The sequence below is a fragment of the Penaeus monodon genome, chromosome 16 (genome assembly GCF_015228065.2).
Source record: "Penaeus monodon isolate SGIC_2016 chromosome 16, NSTDA_Pmon_1, whole genome shotgun sequence".
In the NCBI taxonomy this organism is placed as follows: domain Eukaryota; kingdom Metazoa; phylum Arthropoda; class Malacostraca; order Decapoda; family Penaeidae; genus Penaeus; species Penaeus monodon.
The window spans coordinates 40,718,757-40,726,284 of record NC_051401.1 but is presented as its reverse complement, the minus strand read 5'-3'; positions in this window follow the sequence as shown (position 1 = coordinate 40,726,284).

Here is a 7,528-nt window from a genome sequence, read left to right as displayed (position 1 = left end):
CCACATACAAAACCCCTCATGTATACACACACACACGCACACAACGCACACCACACCACACATACACACACGCACACTTACTCACAAATCCACATGCATGTATATACATATACATACAAATATACATACAACATACATACAACATACACACACACGCATAAATACATACATACATACATACATATATATATATATATATATATATCATATATATATATATATATATATATATATATATATAAATGCATACACACACACACACACACACACACACACACACACACACGCATATATATATATATATATATATATATATATATATATATATATATATGTATATGTGTGTATGTATATGTATATGCATGTGTGTGTGTATATGTGTGCTATGTGTGTTTATGTGTGTATGGATATACATATGTGTTTACACGAGTATGTTTTCGTTTTTAAGAAATCGAGGTGCAATTTGGCCTGGAAAGTTTAAATCGAAGCTGAACAAGCAAGTCCAAATTTAGGATAGTTTTTCACCTTTAACATTTTCATATATTGACACTTTTCCACGATTTACTGCTGATATTCACACCATTCTTCTATGAATCAAAACACACAACGTTGCAAAGCTGTCATGAGTGCGTTGAGATATACAAAATTTTCGGAAAATATTCGCAACCATAAATCGGCAATTTTATCTCTTTTGTAAAAATGGATCCATCAGATATTTTACGATACAGGAGCCAGAAGGGCCTATCTCACGTCTGTGTTAACTTCGTGACGTTGTTTTCTTTTCGTGGTCACGTGATCTCTGCTACTCCTCTCCCCCCCCCCTTCCCTTTCAACTAGCTTCTCCCCCCTCCCCCTCTTCCCTATTCCCACTCCCTCTCACTCTCTCCCCCTCCCCCTCTCCTTCCCTTTCCCTCCAATCAAACGTCCTCTCCCCTCCCCCACTCCCTCCCCTTCCCTATTCCCCCGTTATCTAACTCCCCTCCCCCCATCCCCTACCCCACTCTCTCTCCCTCTCCTAAAAAAAAAAACAATTTCACTTCGTTTTTTTGTCATTTTTGCGCCCTTTTTTATCTAAACAGCAATTCAATATCAGGCGATCAGATCCCATTTTCTCAAGAGCGAGGAAATTGTTTATAGATAGAGAGACCAGAAAAGAAGAAAAGATGAAGAGAATAATTAAAAAAAACTCATTTTTCTCCTCTCTCTCTCTCTCTTTCATTTTTTCTCTCTTTTTTCTTTTACCCTCCTTCAGAAAATACATTTTTCCCCCGCCTCCCGAGATAAAGCCCCAAGATCAGTATGCAGGCATCGGGACACTGTGAATCCGCGCGTCAGCCTTGTGAAAAGCGTGAAATTTCAAGCGAGTTCAGATCCACCGGAGTTTCGGTTTGAGGGATCTCGTAGCTGTGAATTTTTATTATTGGTTTGTTTATCTGTTTGATTGTTGTTATTTTCGTCTGTATTATTGTTATTATTGTTATTTCATTATCATTATCAGTATTTTTGCTATTATTAATATTTCTTGTTGTCATTTTGTTATTATTATCGTTACTGTTATTATCATCAGTTGTATTATTAGCAGTAAAAATAGTAGCAGTGCAGTAATAGCAGTTGTAGTAGCATTTTGCTGTAGCATGGTTCTGTCATCTCATTATTATTTTATGATTATCATTATTGATATTATAATATCTAATATAATAATTATATTATCATTTTTAAATTTTTAATCTCATCATTCCATCATCATTAGGGAAATATCATATATCATATAATTATCATCACTATCACCATTACTCATATCATCATGAACATCATTATCGTTATGATTACCAACATCATCTCGTTTTTTTTTTCATCATTATTTGTTAATTTTCTACTTTTTTATTTCGCTTTTGCCCGGAGCACCGCGAAATCAAAAGAAGTATCTGGTGTTGAAAGACGCTGTTTTTGTTGGAGAATATTTCTTTCTTTACGACACGTTCAAGGACAGATAGAAAGGGAGAAAGAGAGGGAGGGGAGGGGGAGGTGGGGAGGGGAGAGGGGAGAGGGGAGGGGAGGGGAGGGGGGGGAGAAAGGGAAAGGGGGGAAAGAGGGGGGGGGGGGGGAATGGCAAGAGGGAGAGGGAGGGGTTTGGGGAGGGAGGGGGAGAGGGAGCTGGAGAGGGAGAGGGAGAAGGAGTTTTGGGGGGGAGAGGGAAGGGGAAAAGGCGGGGAGGGAGGAGGAGGGAGGGAGGGAGGGAAACAGGGAGGGAAATAGAGAGGGAGGGAGGGAAGGGGAGATTAATAGATACATAAATAGACACCAATAAGAGAAAAACAAAGACAAACCGACAAACAGAGAATAGACAGACATACAGCCAAACAGACTGACAGACAGATAAAGGGAAATAGATGGATAAATTATACACAGAGAGGAAGAATAGAGACGAGAAATATAAAGATAGACAAATAAACCAAGAGAGTTAGACAGCGAAAGATGGGAACAGAGAAACACAAAAATAAAACACGAAGAAGAAATGAAAATAGAAGATGACGAAGCGAGTTACTGTTAAGGAAGACAGAATAAGAAGAAAGAGAGATATAAATAAATAGAAAAGACGGAGAGATACGCGACAAACCGTATCAATAAAAAATATAACAAATTAATGTATAACAAATAACATTTCTTTGCCTTTTGAACAATAACTGAATGAGCAGTAACTCATCCATGACAAAAATTGCCTAACTATCAACATAGACCTACTCAGTTGCCAAATATTCATTTCCTCCCCAATTACAATATCGCTTAATCTTCGCCATGTTTATACGCCACGGACCTTAAAATCTCAAGACTGTTATCAAAAGAAACCCTCTGATTAAAGCGAATAATCTCCCTCACCCCCGACCTCCCCAACGCACGTGTAGACTGCAGCAGGATATAAGAAAAGAGAATTATGTAATGATACACTTCATGCAACTGCAGTTTCGTATCGAAGGACAAAGGAGGCAAGGGATGTATTTCTCGTGGATCAGAATATAATCTTTTTTTTTTTTTTTTGAGTTTCCTACTATTCTCTTTCTTTTGCTCTTTCTTTCTTTCTCTTTTTTCCATTCTCTTCCCATCCCTCTCTCTCTCTCTTTTGCTCTCTCTTTCTTTCTTTCTCTGCCTCTTTCTTTCTCCCTCTGTATTGGTCTCTCTCTCTCTCCTTCTCTATTTATTTTGCTCTCTCTCTCTCTCTCTTTCTCTGTTTGTATGTGTCTCTATCTGTTTGTCTGTCTCTCTCTCTTGCTGTTAATAGAATGATTTCATTTGATATCGTTTTTTTTTTTTAAATTGGTGACGACCGGCAGATGAACTGGTGTTTGAACGGCGTCGTTTCATATCGGTTGGTCGTTGCTTTCTCTTCGTGTATCTTATCCTTCTTCTTCTCCTCCTCCTCCTGCTACTTCATCATCATCATCATCTTCTTCTTCTTCTTCGGCGTCTCTTCTTCTTCTCCTTTTCCGCCTCCTCCTCCTCTTCTTTCTTCTTTTTATTCTTTTCCTCCTACTGATTTTGCTGTTCGTCCTTCTTCTTCTATCCCTCCCCTTCTTCTTTTTCTCGCCTCCTCTCCCTCTCCCCCCTCTTCTTTCTTTGATAGGGGCGTAAAACAAGTTAACAATGAATTAAATAACAGGGGCAGCCTTTATATCACTTACGCCTGTCCCTGTCACACATGCTAATATTCATAATCAATTTAGCAGAGGGACATTGTCTCTGACTTTACTAAATTTTTTAAACTTTAACTTTTTGATGTTAATTTTTTTTTTCTTTTTGATCACGGGAGGGAAAAGAGACATATTCTTTTGTAATTGAAGTTTCAGCTTGATTAATCGAGTGTGTGACCTTCACTGCCTGACCTGTTACGATAATGACCTGCTGAAGTGAATGCTATACAGGTTAATTAACCTGGATGGTTGGTGAATCGCTAGTGATGAAGACAGGAAGCTGTTTGCTAGTTAATGACCTTTGATGTGATTTTCTAGTGATATGAATGTCAGGGTAGATAGCTATAGGAAAATGTTAGTTGGGAATGCTAGTAGAAATGGGCTGCTGGTTCTATGATTGATTGAAAGTAATTTACTACGATTAATAGTCAGTAAATTTCCTAGAAAAAATTCTGACTGTGTCTTTAGTAAGCTATTAGTCGTTATCTATTATACTGAATATCTATTAAATATTTAAAACAAGGCACTCGTTCGTTGTATTATCTACTAGCAAAAAAAAAGAAAAAAAAAGAGAAGTTCCAAAGCACACTGGCTAAGCCACCTATTAGTGGGATGACAGCTAGTCACACGACCTGCTGTAAAAAAAACCAAGCAGTACGGCCTCAAAACATGAAAAAGCCACCTACTACTAGCCAGACAGCTATTACATGACTTGCTAGCAGAAAAAATCCTAGGAATATGACCAAAAAACACGTTGAATAACCACCCACTAGCAGCCGCACCGCTATTACATGACCTGCTAGCATCGAAATCCGCGCGCTCTCTCTCCCTGTAGGCATCAGCGGGGAGAGAATGATGGTCGGCGAGCATTATGTCAGGGGTTTGTCAGATAAATTGCACAGGTTAAATGGCGCTGGGGAAAAGGGCCTGGTTGGAGGAGAACTGACATGTAATTAGGTTAAAGGGTTTTGTTCCATAGCCCAACGGCCGTCCATATTTGTTACGCTTTTCCAAATGACAGGGGGAAAAAAGGGGGCCTCATCACATCCAAAATGGACGGTGTTTGCGCGCGAGAAACTAGTTCCTGTTCAGCTCGGGTCTGCATTGGTTTATTCATTTACATCATGCTGTAATTATCTCAAAAGTACAAAGGGTATTGTTAAAGGAAAAAAAATAGATAAAGTAATAATAAATAAACACGGTAGATGACAAAGAAAATTCCTCTCTCCCATTTTCGCCATGAAGAAACCAAGGTAATTACGACGCAGAAATTTTGATTACGACCGAATTATCCTATTTATAACCTTCAGCAACGCGGGCTTATAAAAATATGACGTCGGCCATGCATTTTCACGGGGAAAACACAGCAACCTGCTGACCCTCATGACCAGCGGCGGTGGGCGGGAACTTTAGAGTTTCAAATGCCGAAATTGGGACATTTAGAAGCTCAGTAAAATTGGGTTTTTGTTCGGTCACACTTGAGGGTTGCCTTTTGGCCCTCGAGATCAGGGGCTTGGAAGTGGCTGTGGCGGGGGTGGTGGCGGCAGGGACCTCGCTCCTAACAGCCCTCGCACCCCAAGTTCTGATGGAGTGCTTGTTTCCATGCGCGTGTGGGTGTATCTGTGCTTGCTTGCATGCGTGAGTGCAGCCCAAAAATAGAAGTTAATACGTGTGTTTTAATTTTCACACCAACATACATACTATATGTGTATGTATGTAAATATGTATGGATATACATAGGGTTTATGTTCATACACACATATGTATGTATAGATGTGTTTGTCTCAGTAAGAAAATTATTAAGACATTTTTCAATAAATATAACTTTGCAGTATACTTTTATTTCGGACAATTCCACTTGAATATCACATCAAATTTTGCCTTTATTTACTCTTCGATGATCTAGAGGGAAATGCTGCTCTCGTAAAGTGGAGAGAGAAGAGAGAGAGAGAGAGAGAGAGAGAGAGAGAGAAAAGAAGAGAGAGAGAGAGAGGAGAGAGAGAGAAAAGAGAGAGGGGGGGTTGGAGGAAAGGGGGGAGGGAGGGAGAGAGGCAGGAGGGAGCAGGAGGGAAGTGAGAGAGAGAGAGAGAGAGGAGAGAGAGGAGAGAGGGAAAAGAGGGGAGAGAGAGAGAGAGAGAGAGAGAGAAAGGAGAGTATGAGAAGAAACAAACATAGGGAGAAAGAACCAGAGGAAAACAAATGCATAGAGAACTACAAATAGAAAAACAGAGAGAGAGAGAGGGGAGACATACAGACAGAGATAGACACGAGATAATGATACATAGAGAGAGTCTGTGCCTGAAGTGAGAGTGCCTGCGCCTCGGTCCCAAGGCTGAGGGATGGCACCCCCCCCCCCCACTCGCACACTAAAGGTTCGCACAAGCACAGTACCAAAAGCAAATCCTTCTTCCAGGCAGCTTTTTCCCTTTTTCCTGCCCTTCCTTCGTTCGTACTTGATCTCCTTTTGAATCCAAACGAAAAGAGAAGGAAAGAGATAACGAATGTAGAAATATGGAGAGAGAGGGATAGAGAGAGAGAGAGAAAGAGAGAAAGAGAGAGAAAGAGAGAAAGAGAGAGAAGAGAGAGAGAGAGAGAGAGAGAGGAGAAGAGAGAGGAGAGAGAGAAAAAAGAGAGAGAAAAGAGAGAGAAAAAAAAAATGGGAAGGAGTGAGAGTGAGAGAGAGAGAGGGGAGAGAGAGAGAGGAGAGAGAGAGAGAGGAGAGAGAGAGAAAGGGAAAGGGGAGGGGAGAAAGAATGAGAGAAAGAGAGAGAGAGAGAGAGAGGGGAGGGGAGAGAATGAAGCCTTTTGCTCTTCTCCCTTCGAGTGTGAGAGCCCCGAGTGAGGTATGCAAGCCAGATCTGCAAATGGGGTAGGGAGGGTTGTTCGGTGGGCTACTCCTACTGGGATGCAAAAGAGGGTTTGTTGCAATGCTCCGGAAGTTGCAACTCTCTGCTCATGAAAATGTGAAATCCTCCGACTCTTTTCCCCTTTAGATTCCCCTATATTTTGCGAAAATCGCTCTTGGAACGCGGAAGTTTTTCGTTTGATTTTATCTTCCCCCGAACTTTGTAAAGTCCTGAGGGGGTTGAAACTTCGCGAGAGAATTCGACGGCGCTCAGTCTGCAAAATGCTGATTGCACAAACAAACAAACAACACAAGGTCCTCGCGTCGACTGTTTTGGTCTTCGGAGCGGAAGCATTTTAGCATTCTTTGTTTTTGGGTTTAAATTTGATAGAGAATCAATGCGTGGTTCAGCGTTTATGAAAGACTTATTATGAGACTTGCAGTCGATGTTTATTAACTTGGCGCGATGATAACAGTGATACGTTGAAACTGATGGAGATGAATTTCACTGCAGTAATAAGTCCGTGAAAACAGCGACACTCCCAAGAAATAAAACTTAAAGATGAAAAAGATTTCACGCTGCCTATCTGTCATACACTCCCCTCTAACGAAACTCCAACTCCAAAACTTCCCGACAATTCAAGTTTTAAATTTTGCATCAAATACCAAAAAAAGTCGCCTAAAGAGAAGGTTTATGTTCCAGGGCTGACGGACCGCAAGGCCGAGAATGCTTTGGAAGTCTATGCAATCGTGAGCCTTATGGATAAACTACGCGTTTTTGAGCTATTACCAACTTTGGAAAAAGCTGCAACATAACGCTCAATCTTGCAATTAACCAACTGATCATTTGCCTTCCCATCCAGCATTACCGACACGTAAAACATACTTGCTATCATTATCGGTATTATAATCTCGTAATTACTATTTAAAAATTACCGCGACAAACATTACTTGCCCATTTCCTTCTAATATCACGGCCTCGGTGTTTTTTTCCACC